The following is an 18,426-nucleotide window of genomic DNA, read 5'->3' as shown; positions in this document are numbered from 1 at the left end:
TATATGTCGTCCCTTTGACCTTTATTTTCTCTGTGAATTTCTAAGGGGTTTTTAAAAATTCTGTTTCTAATTTTTTTATATAAAGTAAAATATGTAATTACCATACATTAATCCAACCCCCTGCATGCATCCAACCCCATGCATTTTTAGGGAGAGGGGGACACTTGGCTTTTTTCCACTTCTGATCCGAAGGACTCCACCCACCTGGCCCACCATTTTATTTATGGTGTATGGGGCACAAAGCCCTCTTCTCTGGGTCAATCTAAGCCTGGGTCCCCACCTCTCAGGGACCAGCCATATTCTAAAGGGCGGGTGTAGGAGGCTTGCTCTCTATACACTATTTCTAAATGAGGTATAGTGCTCACAGAATCAACTGGAACCCCAAAGATATGCAGAGGTAAAAGTAGATAGCACCTTACTCTCTATTTGTGGTCATATGGGCGAGCAGTAAATATTTATCAGAGGGTAGTGTTAAGCATTTGTTGTACACACTCAATCAGCAAATGATGTCACAAACTCAAAGACTAAACTAAGACTAATTTGATTTGTATAAAAAATATTATTTCGTTATTTCATTTCAAGAGCCAAGCAAAGCCTTGTGCAGGTAAGTGAAATAAATGCTTGGCAAAATCGTATTAATGTTTTACAGTTGAATGCAGGTTCAAATGCAGTTGGTTGAATTAAAGGTAAGTCAATAGTTCAGAATTACTTTTTAGTTACTTTACAGATTACTATGTATGTTACTTTTCAGATTACTTTTGCTAATCAGTGTGATATGCCTAGATATCACACTGAGACATCTCATAGACAAAAGGTAAGTAATTCACTTTTTGTACATATGCAGTTTTCCAATGTTCCAAACAAACCAACTCCACAATTTTCAAGGAAGAACAGTCAATGTGTTTCTATGGAGAAAAATTAAGTTAACGGTTTGCAGGTAAGTACTTATTTGTGGGACCACCCTCAGCGGCACTAGGGTGGCTGGCTGCTGAGTGCTGAGGCCCAATGTTATCCAATGGGTGATAGGGGATCTCCGGTTGGTGGCTGCTCTCGAGCAGTCCACAAGGTTGTGGGAGCAAATCTCCTGGACTTAAGCTCAGGGCAAAGTGGAAACCGTCTTAGTACACAGGATGCACCCGCAAGCGGCAGCTGGGTGCAGAGTGCTGTTTTGGTGTTGTGTGCCCCGTTGCTTTCAATGGGAGTTGCCGGTTTTGGATTTTGGCTGGAGGCTCAGTCCAGGAAGAATTCCGGGAGGAACCAACAGCTGGGCAGGTACGTTGGAGGGCTCAGGGATATAGGTGCACCTCAGGGTCTCTTCTCCAGGGCACAGGGCGTCTGAATGCAGGGATGTCTTTTGAGGTCGAATTCCACCTTACCGGGCCGTCGGGGTTGGGGAGGTCTCCATGCAGAGGCTGCAGGAGACGCTGGGGAGTCCTGGAGGGGTCAAACAATTGTAGACTCAGATACTGGAGTGCTGGGTACCTTGCTGAGACTGGTAGACCACTTGTACTCGGGCCGTCAGTGATGGGTGCAGTGGTGGTTTCAGGCTTTGGGTTGCTTTGTCCTCAGCAGGCCCAGAGTCTGTCTTGGGAGTTTCTTTAGAACAGAGCTGTTGTTGACAGGAGATCTGGACTTTGTTAAAGGCAGTCAGTCCTCACAGGGTTATGGAGGTCTCTGGCTGGTGGACAAGGCAACTTTTGGCGCAGGATCTCTGGATACTGCAGGGGACAAGTCAGTTCTTCCCTGCAGTCTTGTCTGCTGGGCATCTTCTTTCATCCTTCTTCTTTGTAGGTTGTGGGAATCTCCCTTCTTGGTTCAGGGTTGCCCCCTAAATACTGTATCTAGGGGCATTTTAGGGGACTGGAAATCAGTAACCAATGGGCTACTGACCGTAGGGTGACTGCACCCTTGGTGTGCTCACCCCACATGGGGGAGTGGGCGCAATTCCCAAGCCTGATTGGAGAGTGCCTGTCATCTGCAAGATGGCGGGCACAGAAGAGTAGGCTTCACCTGAGGGATGGGGTTGGCAGAGGTGGGCACACATTCTGGGCTAGGCTAATTTTTCCTGCCTGTCTTTCCACCAAAAAGGAAGGGAGACATGCAGGGGGCCTGCTCCTGATAGCAGGAGGATGGGGGGTCGAATTACAAAGGCAGCAAGGCCTTCTTTTAAGCTCCCCTGCCACAGATGTCTTTTCCTGGCCTGGGGGAGGTGTTACCACCTCTGCCCAAGAAAGGCTTTGTTTCTGGGTTCAGGGAGTGAACTCTTCCACCCCAGGGGCCCAGAAACATGTCTCATGGTGGCAAGCTGGCGTGTACCAGTCAGGGAACCCACTGGAGGCTGGGCGTTTTTCAGGGGCATTTCTAAGATGCCCTCGGAGTGCATTTTTCATTAAATTCCACACTGTCAAAATTGTTGGTTTAATGTGCTGAGAAGTTTGATACCAAACTTCCTAGTTTTCAGTTGAGCCATTATGGTGCTGTGGAGTTTGTAATGACAAACTCTTAGCAACATATACTCTTATTGGCATTACTGCACTTACAATGTCTAAGAATTGATCTAGACACTGTGGGGGTACAGGGCTCATGCATGTGCACCTTCAACACTGATATAGTGCACCCAGCTAGAGGGATGGCTGACCTATGCCAGGGAAATGTGTTGTAGGCATGGCACACAGAGATGTGTGCCATGTCGACTATTCAGTTTGTTCTGCACCACAACATACAGCCTGCAATGGCAGTGTGTGTGTATAAAGGTACCAGGCCTATAAGGGTGGCACAATATGTGTTGCAGCCCTTAGAGGCCTTCCCTGGCCACAGTGCCCTTGTACCCATGGTACCTTTTACAAGGGATTGACATGTGGTCAGAGAGGTGCCAATTGGGGTATACAAGGTATAGTTTTGGAAGAAACAGAGGCCCTGGGAACCTGATTGTCAGGGACCCATGGCACATCAAGTCAAAGTGCATCTAAGTAGTCTGGGAAATAGTGGGGGGTTAACAAAATGTTGACAAAGGCAACTTGTTGCCAAAACATGTCCGCTGAAACTATTGCTGATGCCAAGCAATAAATAACTATTTTCATACTCACTGAATGCCTGGCATCCTTCTTTAGATTTTGGAGGAACTATGAGAATATATATCTTTAACAGATAATCACTGGCTAATGTTCTTCAGAAAAATCAAATCAAATCAAAAACCCTTCTAATTAACCAATTAGATTACACTTAAAACGAATTCATTATTGAAAACACCCAAAAATTGACTAAAGAAAGTACATGAAAGTATGAGAAAGGCACATCCAAAGACAAGAAACAGTTTTTATGAAAGTAAGTAAAATATAGTAAATTTTTACTTTACTGTATTTAACACCATTTGACCCAATCCAAAAAAAATGACAGATACAAATTTACATATCATCATTCTGAAAGCCAAGCTCAACAAATGTAACTAAAAATGTGAGTAAGCATAATATAATTTCAAAAATATATACACACACATATGATTATTAGACCTGAAACAATAACAAATGTAACTTTTTCAACAAAAAAAAATCATGAATCTCCACCATAATTTAAAAAAAAATGAAAACCTCAACAAACCTCTCTAAAAAAAATGCAACTATATTGGGCTTGTACCTACAAATGTACAAATAGTGTAATGCAAAAGTGAACTAACATAAAGAGCTTGTCATTAGATGCAAAACAATCATATAGTAATACTTAGTGTAATGCATATTTCAAGAATAATGCTACAACAAAAAATATTATCTAAATGTAATATTTGATTTATTATTTGATGGAGAAAAGTGTCACACGTTATTACTCATATGAGAGATTTCAGCAAAGAAAATTCAAGCAGTGTTACGGGAGGGCTACAACAACAAAAAATTAATGTTGAAATGTTATAAAGCAAACTCACCCCCCAACCATTATGAAAATTGATGTAAGCAATGTATTAAGTGACCACAAGGAAGCTAGCACAAGCACACAGGAGACAACAGTAACTATTTTAAAAAACAGGGCATCTTCTGGCTATCCCAAATTTAATAAGAGACAGAACTAGAAACCACAGAAACCCCTGCTGCTCCAAAAATGGCCAAAAATATGAATAACGAAACAACAAAAGAGCAGACCAGGTCTGAGGGTAGTGTGTCACTATACCAAAGACTCTGAAACGATCAGATGCACGTGTGTATCAATGTTGTTGGAAGTTATTGGACACAAAAGAGGCTTGGAAAAAGTCCCATCAGACCACCCAGCTGGTGGAGTTTACGTCACGTGGGACTTGCTGATCAAACCTCACCACACCTAGCCGTATAGTGCTGTAGTGGAAGAGGATGTCAGCGATCCAGCCACTATGTTTGCCATGAAGTGGACTAAATAAAGTGCAGTGCAGTGCTCAAAAATTCTTTTGTTTGTTGATAGGAAGAAGATTTGTTCCTCCTCCGCCAGTGGACGTCCAAGCGTTCTAGTTCCTGGTAGATATGTATTGGTCCTGTCTATCAGTAAACGTATTTAAATTTCTAGTTTAACATATCACTTGTGGTTATAGTGGCAGTAGCGATTATACACCTGAGGTCCTGAAGAAAGCTGGGGAATTGCCCCTTAGGCTGAAACATGTCGACAGATTGCACAACGCCACAGGGTAGTTTAATATTCCTACCAGGCGTGTTTTTAACCATTGACACACTGACTTCAGTATGTACGCTCTTCCTGAGCCAGTGTAGACAATTTTAATTTATCACTAAAATATTTTTGAGCACTGCACTTTATTTAGTCCACTTCATGGCAAACATAGTGGCTGGATCGCTGACATCCTCTTCCACTACAGCACTATACGGCTAGGTGTGGTGAGGTTTGATCAGCAAGTCCCACGTGACGTAAACTCCACCAGCTGGGTGGTCTGATGGGACTTTTTCCAAGCCTCTTTTGTGTCCAATAACTTCCAACAACATTGATACACACGTGCATCTGATCGTTTCAGAGTCTTTGGTATAGTGACACACTACCCTCAGACCTGGTCTGCTCTTTTGTTGTTTCGTACTTGACTAGGGGAGTGAGCAGACAGGTCTTTAAATATTCCCCTTGACCCTCCATAAAAATTTGTGTTTTTTCAAAAATATGAATACTCATGAAAACAGCAATTAAACGTTTCTTTACTACAACAAGAAGAAAATGACAAGTAATTCCATATGCAACTGAAATCTTACTAGTAAGATTAAGTCAGAGAAACATGTGGATGGATGATGGACAGCATGTTTAGATTGTTCCAGCCATCATTCACCCACATCTACACAATCTACAGAGAATCCCACAACAAAAAATAGACCATCCGCATATGCACATTTACTAAACAACGTGCAACATACCTCAAACTACTAGCTGAAATAACTCTAATAATTACTATCCCCCTAACAAATCATTGATTTTGCACAATAAATGATTCCTACATTTTTAGAAGTAAGCCCACATAAGCTGCACAGGGATTTGCTTCCATTTTACCCAGAGTGAATGGAGACATGGACCAAAATCAACACTAAAGGCTTGATTATGTCTTTGGTGGTGCGCCCCTGGGTCCACCCCACTGGTGAGGTGCCCAAACCATGGTTTAGCCGCCTACCAGATCACGAGTGTAACTCGTTTCTGGCTGGATTTTGTTTTGACATTCCCTCAACAGTTCACTGAAAATGGGCACTGAAATGGAAACGCCTAAAACAGTTACTGCACGGCATGGGATGAGAAGCTAATGCTGTGCAGGAACTGGAGTGCATGCACACAGGCGGACACATATTGTGCCCCCTTGCATGCAACCTAAAGTGCATAGGCACAAAGGTGCCCTGTAGGGCACCCTCTATACGCCAGGGTTTTCATTGAGGAGGAACCGTCATGAAAACCATGATGGAGAGGAAACTCCTAACATGCTTGGCGGAACTGCAGCACTCCCGACAAATATAATGATGCCTCCTAATCGCCACAGCACCATTAGGGAATGGTGGTTTTTCTGGTGGTTGTGGCAGGGCACTGGAGGTCTGACCTCCCTAATCATAATAAGACAGTCGGGAGACCACAGCCGACATGCCCCCATGACTCTGGTGGTCCGTGGGTCATCAGTCTCATAATCAGGCTCTAAGTGTAGAATATTCACAAAGCAAAATTTGCACATAAAACAAAAATAATGATAGCCCTGGCATATGTCCCAGTAACTCAAGAAGCAAAACACCACAACCAACTAATAGAATCATGCTACTGCCAAGGACAAGACAACAACTAAAGGTGCACTGAAGGGCTATTTTTAAGATACTTGGGTTGGCATAACAAGCAAAAACCAACAATGCAATGGAAGGGTGGCACAATTCCTTCAAAGGGACATTAGGGCGAAGCCATCCTTCACTCTATCTATTTCTTCAACTATTTGAACTCAGAAGTGAATCCACCAAATAACCTAAAATATCAAAACAATCCAAAGAAGTGCACAAAATGTTACAATGCAATATCAGATTATTTACTAACTGTCATTTGAGATGTCATCAGTGATGTCATTGACCATGTTATGAGTAATGTAATATGTGAGGTCCTCAGGAGTGCACTGGGGGGTGTAAGTTATAATTAGATGAGGCAGCTATGAATTCTGAATTTCTATGGTTTAGTGTGAGTGAAATGTGCACCTATCTATGATTTCCCTTTAATATTTTTTTTCAGTGAATTTTCAGGTATTTTAATGTTATTTCCTAACTATAATTTCCCTGTAACCTTTGTGTTTTTTTGTGAATTTCTGAGTTAAAAAAAAATGATTTCCTAACTGTAATCTGTGAGTGGCTGTATGCGTGTGTGAAAGATTTTGTTGGTCTGTCAGTAGTTGGGTGAGTGGCTGTATGTGTCTGTGCATGGGTGTGTGGTGATAGAGCGCACGCCCACCTGCTCGTTTACCATGCTCACCTGGGCCCATATAAACATACACACTTTGAACAGGTAAACCTACGCTAATCAGAATTTTAATTAACCATTTAGGACCTATACCATTGACTTACCAATCCTTGTCACCGGTACCTAGAGTCTTAAGGGATCAAGGGTGTTAGAATGATAGGCAGTATATAAACATTTCATTCATAAAATAATCACAGACTCGAGATAGGTTTAAACACTTTATCTATGTAAATTCTTCAATGTTAGAGTCCATACCAATTCAATTAAAGCGCATTCAATTAGAATGTATATGATCAAGGCAAGATGATGTGAAAATATTATGAGACTTTCTTTAAACATTGAAACATAGGAATAGTTGGAAAGGGGAAACAATACAATGATATTCCCACATCGATTTATATTTACCTAGAATGGTGTGAAGACCAACCCTGGCCACGGGCTGGGATAAAGGACAGGACCCCGATTGTTCAGGTGCCAACAGGACAGGGCAGGTGCAGACCAGTTCAGGACAAGTACGGACTAAATTGGATCAGGACAGGACCACCGCAGGTCAGAACCGGCAACCACAGCTAAAGTGCAATGCCAGCGTCGCAACCCTCTCTGCAGCTAACAGTAGGACCCCGATTGAGTTATCAATTCTTCTGCCAGAGTGCTCTGCCAGAACCTCTGCTCTCGATCGCCTATTGAGTGCAAGACAGTCACTGGCACAGGTTCAATGCCATGACTTGTGGACTCTTGAGCTCTTCTGCGCAGTCGCAGGATTGCAAGATGGAGTGCAGCATGATTACATCAGGCCCAAATACGAGCTAATGGTAAAGTCAAGGAGAAACAGTTTTAGAACAAAGAAAAAATGAATGCACTGTATACCACTTATCTCTAATCTATTCCCATTGCTTTATTTGAACTACAGCATTAGGGATTAAGCAGAACAAACAATTTAGTAAAAGCAGCAATGCAATCGCTAGCATGTGGAAACATAGAGCAGCCATCTTTAGTTCTAGTGCGCAGAAGCAAAGATTTCCCACCAAGCAGGGAATACGTCATGTCACGTGAGCGTGAGAGATGCATGCACAGAAAAGTTCCCACGTTGTGATGGCCATTTTAGGACACTTGAGTTACGGTTAGTTAAAAGCACATTGACAAGCTTCTCCTAGATGCTAGAAATGTTGTGTGGTGCATTATTAGTGATAAAAAACATATAGTGCATTTTATTTCGAGAGGATTGAATCCGAGCAAGTCTCTTTACAAGCGAAACCTTGCTCCATCAATCCCCTCTTTGAAGATATTTTATATCATCAAAAATTACAGAAACAGATGCCAACTTCTCTTTTTTTTTTTTTTTTTGAGTCCTCATATAATGCCACCAGAAATATAACTCTAGAAAGGCTTTCTCCGGGTCACCACCTCAGACTTAATTGTTCCCGCCCTGGAGTCTGCAAGTCGCCAACGGAGATCACCCAGAGGTAGGTCGTTTCCCATCCCACTCCCGTTTGCGATGATTCTTGCCCTGCGGGAGGATAGGACCAAAAAAACCTCTGGCATAATCATCGGGTTTGGTTCCGAATTAGCTCTCAGACCATGCCTTCAGTGGAGACCATACCCTACTTGCCCTCTCTCCACCACACAACAAATCCAAACTACTCACTACCATGATGTTTCTAAGGCAGTCCGCAAATCTCGGAGGACTGGCGGACTTCCATTCCCTACATATTTCCCTTCTTGCAATGACTAGAACATAAAACATCAATTGTGTAATATTATTTCTAATATCATAATCTTGAGGGAGGCCGAAAAGTATTAATCTAGTGTTGCAATCAACGGGTGATAATGTTACCTGCTCTAAAAAACTAGCAACCTTCTCCCAGTAAGTTTCCAATACAGGACACTCCGCAAACATGTGCCTATCATCAGCTGCTACTGTCTTACATCTGGGACATAAGTATTCATCTACAGAGATCTTTGAGTGCTTTGATGGAGTCCAATAGGCCCTATACGCTGTATAAAAATGATTCCTCCTTAGATTAGAGGGCTTTATAACGTTCTGTGAGAGAACAAAAGAATCCGTCCATAATTTTACCATTTCCTCCGAGTCCTCAGTTATTAAGTCTCCCCACAGTTTAACTATTTCCGCTCCCAAATTATCTTTCTCGCATAGCATTGTGGTGTACCAGTGTGATATCTCACCCTTCCAGCCCCCTCCCCTGTTAACATGCTCCAAGAGAGGTTGTAATCTTGGAGATGCCAACTTCTCAACATTCACTCATTTCTATTTCTTCAAACACTCTTTTAGGTTTTCCCCCATTATTCATGTGGAAGTTTTTCATCTTCTTATACAAATCCCCATTTAATTCTTCAAGCTCAATTTCATTGAAGTTTCTTTTCTTCCATTTCTTATTTACTGTATATGTCTTTTTATGTTTGCGGCATTTGCAACAAATGATTATCCCTAAAATCAGAAGGGCTACTACCACCATTGGCATCAGTATTCTACCTACAAATGTTTGTCCTACATTAGAGAACCAACTACCTGTTGAAGAGAGACCACTAATTTGTCTCTTCCATGCACTGTCAACCTCCAGTGGTTTCAATTCTTCTCTCAAATGTGTAATGTTTCTTGCATATTTTCCAATTTTAACCCTTTCATTTGGAATGTAAGTGCAACAATGTTGTGTCTTCAGCATTCTACAGACTCTGCCCTATTTTACCAATAATATATCAAGAGCAAGTCGATTTTGTAAAACCATTGATCTCACCGCAACTAGTTCAGTATTGAACATTAAAAATTCACTAGCAGTGTCAGTCGATAAGCGATCCACCACTGTTGACAATTTGCAAATTCTTTGAGTGTTCAGAACCACTCCCACTGAAGGAATTATTGCACTAAATATGTCACCTACGATTTCAGCAAATGATGCTCTTTTACTTCAAGTTAATCCATTAGTTTCTTCATTGCTTCCAGTGATTTTCTCTACGTGGTACACCTTTGGGAATACTATTCCAAAATAGCAACTCCCGTACCAATGATCAAGCAATTTAAAATAGGCCTTGTTCCCACAAATGTAATAAATTCCAGGGAATACTGGTTCAGTTTCATCCTTGAAACTCCAACCCCAATAACTTTGAAATTATGTTCACATTCACTGGAACCAATGAATATATTGGTATAATCATCTGTTTTCTCTCTATGGAGGCAGAGTTTCCCTTTCTTTTCGAAATCCAGCAACATAGCAGCTTGAGTCTTGCCATTAGGGTTAAACTCTTTATTTTCCGCTCATTTAGGAATCTTTTGTTTATGATCAGATGCTTTCTTATGGAAATCCTGTCTCTTTTTCTCAACTAAATCTAAAAACATCTTTTCTTACCCACGCTCAGAAAGCACTCCACAATGCCGGAGAAGCCTACCTGAACAGCAGACTCAGCTTCTACACCCCTACCCGCCAACTCTGCTCCGCCAGCCTCACCCTCGCCGCTGTCCCCCGCATCCAGCGAACAACCCCCGGTGGCAGATCCTTCTCCTACCTGTCCGCCAAGACCTGGAATACCCTCCCTACCACCCTACGGCAGACCCAAGACCTACTCGCCTTCAGAAGACTCCTCAAGACCTGGCTCTTCGAGCAGTAGCGGCACCCCCTCCCCTCAGCGCCTTGTGACCCTCACGGGTAAGTAGCACGATTTACAAGTACTCTGATTAATTGATTGATTGATTTCTCGTGTAATATGCATGTTAGATTATCTTTCTGAGCCTTAGCTATATCCATTGATCCTACTGTTAGAAAATAATCACCCATGAAGTGTGTAGAGTCTCTAGTACTAGAAATATGATTTACATTTCTACATAAAGGAACTTCAGAAAAGATCCCATCAAAATTGAAATAAGAATACTGTACTTTCCCAGTCCTATATACCATAAGTAAGGGGTAAGTGATGATAGGTGAATCCTTCAGCTACTGATGTGGGCAACTTCATGCACACATAGCAATCACTGATTTCCATAGCTTCTACATAATGTACTAACAAATTAGCAAATAAATTTAAAGGAGTAATATTTGTAGCTCTTTTATAATATACATCTCCTTCAGCTGGTGCTTCTAAACCTACTCCAGATTGCTTTCGACTTACTGCTCTCTCATGTGTATGTGTATCAATTTTTTTAGGTGAATCGTGAATCGACTTGCTCAGGTATATTAGTGTTATTCTGCAATTCTTTACTCATTAGGTAAGGTATAGCTAATGTCAATCCAAACCATACTACTATTTATATACTACATGTGCATATTCTGCAACATGTTTTTAGACAATTTCTTTCGGTCTTCCGTTAACATTATAATCAGCCATTTCTGACTAACGAGATTTTTATCCCCTCTTTGTAACTTTTCCACAGACTTTAACCTATGAATCTTTTCTCAAGTTGGTCTCACTTCTTTGTCAGTATGATCAACAATCAGTTCGTCATCACTCAATTCTAGATTTTCGAAATCTTCAAGTATGACGTGTGTCCACTCAGGTCCTCATCCTTGAATCTCCCCTCTGGCTGATCATATCCACTATTGGATCAGCGACGGAACCCCTCTCCAAATATATTGATTCATTTTTGAAACCCTTGGTCATGAACCTTGATCAATTGTGAAAGACACTGGTCATTTCATTTCCAAGGTGGAGGGGACTCCTTACCTGGATGACAGAGAACTCTTGGTCACATTAGACCATGAGTCTCTGTATACCAATATTCCTTAGGAACGAGCTTTGAGAGTTGTGGAGGACATCTTATCATCTAAACCTGAGGTCGGAAATGCCCCTTTTATTGTTCAGTGTCTTGAAGTGGTTCTTAGTGAGAACTACTTTGAGTTTGTCAATTGTTTTTTCCAACAAATCCAGGGAGTTGCATGGGGGCGGCCTGTGCCCCTAGTAAAGCATATCTATTCATTGGACACTTTGAACAAATCCACATCTACAACGAAATGGCCACCTTCCATGAAAATGTCCGGGCTTGGTCCCGGTTCATTGATGACATCTTTTTTATATGGAAGGGTTACCTAACACCCTTTCGCTCACTCACTCCTGTAAGTCCACAACACCACAGACACACCAAATATACCACAGAGTTTATGTGCAAGTTCAAAAGCTTTATTTTTTCAAATAATAGCAAGCTTTTTAAGTAGTTCCATGATATTACATCCAGCTCCAACATGCAAAATAAAGAAGATTAAAACTAAACATTTGTATACTAGTGCATGACAGAGATCTCTGTGAATTCTGGGAGACCCCTCACCGTTGAACGTATACTGGTTACATTCATCTTTCGTAAGCTCTGCAAATCTCTGGTTTGTAGAAGGGAATCTTCTGCCTATTATGAGAAAAATGGGGCACGTTAGACAGTATAATACAATTTTGCAAGCTTTTTGCAGTCATGCCAAAAAGTGTAACATTATCGCTAAGCAATAGGGACTAACCGAACTCTATAAAAAAGTGGCTTGTTTTTCAACCTCTTCACTTGTTTGCAACACTTATGTCGCCGCAAAGGCGTCTTACTGCACAACAAGCTGCGAGGTAACATGCGCAAAAGAGTAGACATGAATCTAAAATGGTTAAAGGGCTCAGGCTAACTTTCCAAAGACTAACGTAGGAGTAGAGATGAGATGACGCTAGGTACCATATAATAATACTACTAATGTCTGTCTACTGACTCTACTGTAGTACTCAATTTGGACTAGTGAGGATTTATGTTGTACTTTAAGTTCTTTTTCAATCTTCCTTCCTCGTGAAAAAGAGTAAAATAGAGGGAGGTGTGCAGGCATCTGAAAAGGTGTACTTGTTTTTATAGGTGCACTGCCACTACCAATCACCAGTGCTGGCGGGGCCAGTGGCAATGCCAATGCTGCCATTCAGGAGGGGGCAGGAGATGTGGCACCTGCAGAAGCACCTGTGGGGGAGGAAACAGCAGCGGTGGGCGGTGGTAAGTTATATTCATTACTTATTGGCATTACTAGCTGGAAGGGGAACACTTCACTCAGTGTACTGTGAGACTTATTAGGTAAGTATGAACTTGAAGTTGTACTGAACAATATACAACGGTTGAAGAAGGCATCCTTTATTTAGCATTACCAATGCATTAGCAATAGCATTATCAGCGTAAGTTGAGTAAACAAAGGCCTCTTCCATCAGACTCCAACTCAGCTGTGAAAGTTATGGAGAAGACTAAAAGTCAGATCAGATGACCTTGATGGATGTGTTGAACAAAAAGGGAAATAACTAGGGTGGAAGGAGGAAGGATGAAAGAGATGTAATATTATACAACTAGCAGAGAAGGATACTTTGGAAGCAGCATGCAGGTGGCTGATAGGAATCATATGCATGGGCTGTTGAAGGATGGGTGGAAGGTGAAAGAAGATGCCTGCCTGGGTGGGCGACACAATATGGGTGGATAGCAAGAATCATCAGCGGTGTTTGTGTCAAAACCAAAGCCAAGGCAAGGAAGGAAGGAGTGTAGGCATGGGTGGTTGTTGGTGAAAGTGAAACCAGCTAAGGTTTGTTAAGCGATACCGAATAACAAAAGAATGATAGACATTTACTTTTAATGGATGGATGCCCCCTAGATATATTCATCATAGGTGGAGACTGCCACTGGATGCAGACAAGTCTTACTTTGAAGATAATGTTAAGAAACTGCGCCAGAGTAGCAAAGCAGAGGGTCATCATATATTATATATATATTTTTTTTATTTATGTTTACTTACCAGTAATTGTCCACAATCCATAGTTTGCTCCCCCCACCCTGCCTCTCTCCATGTCACCGCCCGCCAGCACTCCCACCTCTGACCGCTACTAGACTGATATGTCGTTCCGTTCCATATAAGTAATGATCATTGGATCAGAAGTGTATTATATTAATATTAATCTGCCTTTTTGTAGTCGCCAGGGTACAGTGAAAGTGAAATTGAGCAATTGCTCTTCAAGTAACAGAGAGAGTATGGCCAGTGCCACCCGTAATCAAAAAATATATGAGCTTCCCCTCCTGCAGCTTAGTAAAAAAAAGTAACAGGCGTCTGCGTATTGACTCGAATGTTGGTCTTGGACGCAAGCTTAGCTGAATGAGCTGGCTTGCCGGCTGCAGCCTACAACAAGGTCATGTAATTTATGTAAACTAGAGATAAGAAAAGGACTGGTGTTCTTCTGTGTACTGGAGTCCATCTATAGTACTAGGGCAAGTATAATGCCGGAAAAAACTCCAACAAATGTTAGAGGCCGGGGAAGCAGGAGGATAGAAACTTAAAGTTACCACAAATGTTATGTACTGCACTTGCTAGTGCTACTGTGTCATTATGTGTTGAATTCATTTTGTGTTACTGTTTTGCTAAGAGTTTTGGTTAAAATTCTGTTTCTTTCTTTATAGATCCTCCTTCCCAAAAACCTCACGGGAGGAGTTGACAGCCAGGGCCCAGCAACGGAAACTGCAGGCCATCGTTGAGGAATACCGCCGGCAGGTGGCTCAGTCCGAGGAAGAGGTGGAGGTGGAGGAGGCGGCGGCAGCAGCTGCTGCCTCTTCCAATGCCCTGGGCCTCAGCCAGGCCCCGCCTGCAGGAGTACGGTGCCACGGTCAGGCAGCCACCAACTGCCGCCATCTGCTGCCCCCCCACATGGATGCAAATGTAGGTGCCTTGCATTTCGCCAGCAATTCTCCTTCGAATGGCACAGCTGGAGGACCAATTAGAGGAGTGCGTTAAAATCCTGGTGGACAAACACCTTAAAGCCCGTCGATTATAGATGGACGCTGTTGATTTGCCCCTTTTTTAGTTCTTTTGTTGGTGGGTGGGAATTGGGTGTTGGGGTTTCTCTTAATTTTTTTGACATTCGTTGGACTTGAACATTGGTTTGGGTTAGGGAGAGGGGTGGGTGAGGTGTGGGATAGGCTATTTTTGTTATGAAAATAAATGTTACTTAATTTCACTTACACATTAAGCATGGGCGAATTTTGCGGATCTCGCGTTCGCGGATTTTGCGGATTTGCGAACTCGCAATCCGCAAAATCCGCGAATTCTCGCGAATTTGCGGATTTTTTTTTATGTTCGCACAGGTTTCTGCAAGTTCGCGAGGGTTTTGTACAATTTCGCAAATTGCGAAATTGTACAAAACGCGTTCGAACTTGCAGCAACCCGTGCGAACACAATAATATGAAGAGAAAAAAGATCCTGGTCACAGGAACAGCACGGGGATTGCGCTCATGAAAGTCAAGGATGCAAAGGCCTCTACCCAGCATCACAGCTGACTTTCCACTGTAGATTTGGGAAGAGGCACACCTGTCCAGCCTCGAAGACGCTCATGATTGTTTTTGGGCTAATGAATGAGTCACTGAATTTGAGCATCAACTAGTTCGAGCGCCCATGTGTGTGTTACTATGCAATCGCCCCGAAGGGCGCAGGGGTCCCTTGAATGAGCTGTCCATCATACTGGGTGAATGGCGGGAAGACGGTGCAAACCGCAAGTGTGTGCGCGGGGCCAAACGTGCGGGGCTTCCATGCGAGTTCACATGCCTCTTGTGTGCATAAAAGGTCAGAGAAAGATCAGTTCAGCCTGGCCTGTTGTAACTATTTTAGGATGGCGCCGGCAATCTGCCAGCGCCATCCTAAAATAGTTACTAAGTTAGCTTCAACAGGAAGCTCTAATAGATAAAATCGAGCACCTGCTTTATTTTATCTATTAGAGCTTCCTGTTGAAGCTAACTTAGTAACTATTTTAGGATGGCGCTGGCAGCTTGCCGGCGCCATCCTAAAATAGTTACAACAGGCCAGGCTGCAAGTTTTGAACTTTTGCCCCCGGAAAAATCCGCCGCTCGCAGATTTGCGGATTTTCGGTAAATTCGCGGGAGTTCGCGGATTGCGAATTTACCGAAAATCCGCAAAATCCGCGAGCGGAACGGATTTTCCACCCATGCTTATTACACATACGATGTTAATGTTTTGTGGTGGGGTTACTGTTTCAGGAATTAATGTACGTCACAAGGTTTACTTGCAAATGCACGGCAGCAGCCAGTGTTTGATTTAAATAATCTGCCAATTTTGTAACATGCTAACAGATTGATTCTGTACCCCTCACTAAGTTATATTTGTCCTACTAGTACTACTAGTACTACCAGTCGCTCCTCCTACACCATTATACCTCCCAGCAAACTTATCTTACCTGTGATTGATGAGGATTAAGTTCGACACAGCAATGGCTGCATGGTTTCCCAAGAGAATGGGGAAGATGCCGTGGTTGTGGTGGTGGTAGTAGACACTGGCACTAACATTTGCAAACAAAAAAAAGAGACAGTCATTTGCCTGAGCGAAACTGTGGGAGTAGTAGAAAAGTACAGTACATAAGAATACTGCCAAACAAACAATATTGCAACCGCTAAACTAAAAGAAAACAATGGTGGCGGGGACAGCCTAGTACAAGAAGCTAAGAAGTTAAACTGTAGTTGTGTATAAGGAGTCACTTAAACACAATCCTAATAATTTAATGCTGTAAATCCAATCAATGCCGGCAATTAATTATGATGTATTCGATGGGTCCCTTTGGAAAATTACTTGGCTTGTACATACACTGTATATTTACAAAAAGGGGTGGTGAGGGACAGAGTCTCTGAATTAAGCAGAAAGCTCTCACCCAGTCAAAAGATCAGGGCTAGATCCAACACCGTTTTTTAGCTCACTGCAGCATCCCAGTTTCAGAACCTGGCTGTATGCAAATTAGTCTGTTCCTGTCCCAGTGCATGATGGGAACAGGACAAACCAAACTACAGAAGCCAATTCTTACACTGGGAAGGAATCAAGCTCCCGGGGACCGGTTTCTGGCATTACAGCCGTCTTCGGCCCGGTTTGCTTGAATCCTGATGGTGCAATGAGCAAGGGTCTCACATCTAAGAATACCCTTCCACGCTTAGGGTGGACAAAAATATTTACAAAAAGGGGTGGTGAGGGACAGAGTCTCTGAATTAAGCAGAAAGCTCTCACCCAGTCAAAAGATCAGGGCTAGATCCAACACCGTTTTTTAGCTCACTGCACCATCCCAGTTTCAGAACCTGGCTGTATGCAAATTAGTCTGTTCCTGTCCCAGTGCATGATGGGAACAGGACAAACCAAACTACAGAAGCCAATTCTTACACTGGGAAGGAATCAAGCTCCCGGGGACCGGTTTCTGGCATTACAGCCGTCTTCGGCCCGGTTTGCTTGAATCCTGATGGTGCAATGAGCAAGGGTCTCACATCTGAGAATACCCTTCCACGCTTAGGGTGGACAAAAATATTTACAAAAAGGGGTGGTGAGGGACAGAGTCTCTGAATTAAGCAGAAAGCTCTCACCCAGTCAAAAGATCAGGGCTAGATCCAACACCGTTTTTTAGCTCACTGCACCATCCCAGTTTCAGAACCTGGCTGTATGCAAATTAGTCTGTTCCTGTCCCAGTGCATGATGGGAACAGGACAAACCAAACTACAGAAGCCAATTCTTACACTGGGAAGGAATCAAGCTCCCGGGGACCGGTTTCTGGCATTACAGCCGTCTTCGGCCCGGTTTGCTTGAATCCTGATGGTGCAATGAGCAAGGGTCTCACATCTGAGAATACCCTTCCACGCTTAGGGTGGACAAAAATATTTACAAAAAGGGGTGGTGAGGGACAGAGTCTCTGAATTAAGCAGAAAGCTCTCACCCAGTCAAAAGATCAGGGCTAGATCCAACACCGTTTTTTAGCTCACTGCACCATCCCAGTTTCAGAACCTGGCTGTATGCAAATTAGTCTGTTCCTGTCCCAGTGCATGATGGGAACAGGACAAACCAAACTACAGAAGCCAATTCTTACACTGGGAAGGAATCAAGCTCCCGGGGACCGGTTTCTGGCATTACAGCCGTCTTCGGCCCGGTTTGCTTGAATCCTGATGGTGCAATGAGCAAGGGTCTCACATCTGAGAATACCCTTCCACGCTTAGGGTGGACAAAAATATTTACAAAAAGGGGTGGTGAGGGACAGAGTCTCTGAATTAAGCAGAAAGCTCTCACCCAGTCAAAAGATCAGGGCTAGATCCAACACCGTTTTTTTAGCTCACTGCACCATCCCAGTTTCAGAACCTGGCTGTATGCAAATTAGTCTGTTCCTGTCCCAGTGCATGATGGGAACAGGACAAACCAAACTACAGAAGCCAATTCTTACACTGGGAAGGAATCAAGCTCCCGGGGACCGGTTTCTGGCATTACAGCCGTCTTCGGCCCGGTTTGCTTGAATCCTGATGGTGCAATGAGCAAGGGTCTCACATCTGAGAATACCCTTCCACGCTTAGGGTGGACAAAACCAGTCCCCGGAAGCTTTTTTCCTTTCCAGTATAAGAATTGGCTTGGTAGTTTGGTCTGCCCTGTTCCCATGATGCACTGGGCCAGGGACAGACTAATTTGCATATAGCCAGGTTCTGAGCTGGGATGGGGCAGTGAGATAAATAACGGTGATGGATCAAGCCCTGATCTTTGGACTGGGTAAGAG

This window comes from Lissotriton vulgaris, chromosome 5 (assembly GCF_964263255.1).
Source record: "Lissotriton vulgaris chromosome 5, aLisVul1.2, whole genome shotgun sequence".
NCBI classification, from domain to species: domain Eukaryota; kingdom Metazoa; phylum Chordata; class Amphibia; order Caudata; family Salamandridae; genus Lissotriton; species Lissotriton vulgaris.
Note: the sequence above shows the minus strand (reverse complement) of the source record.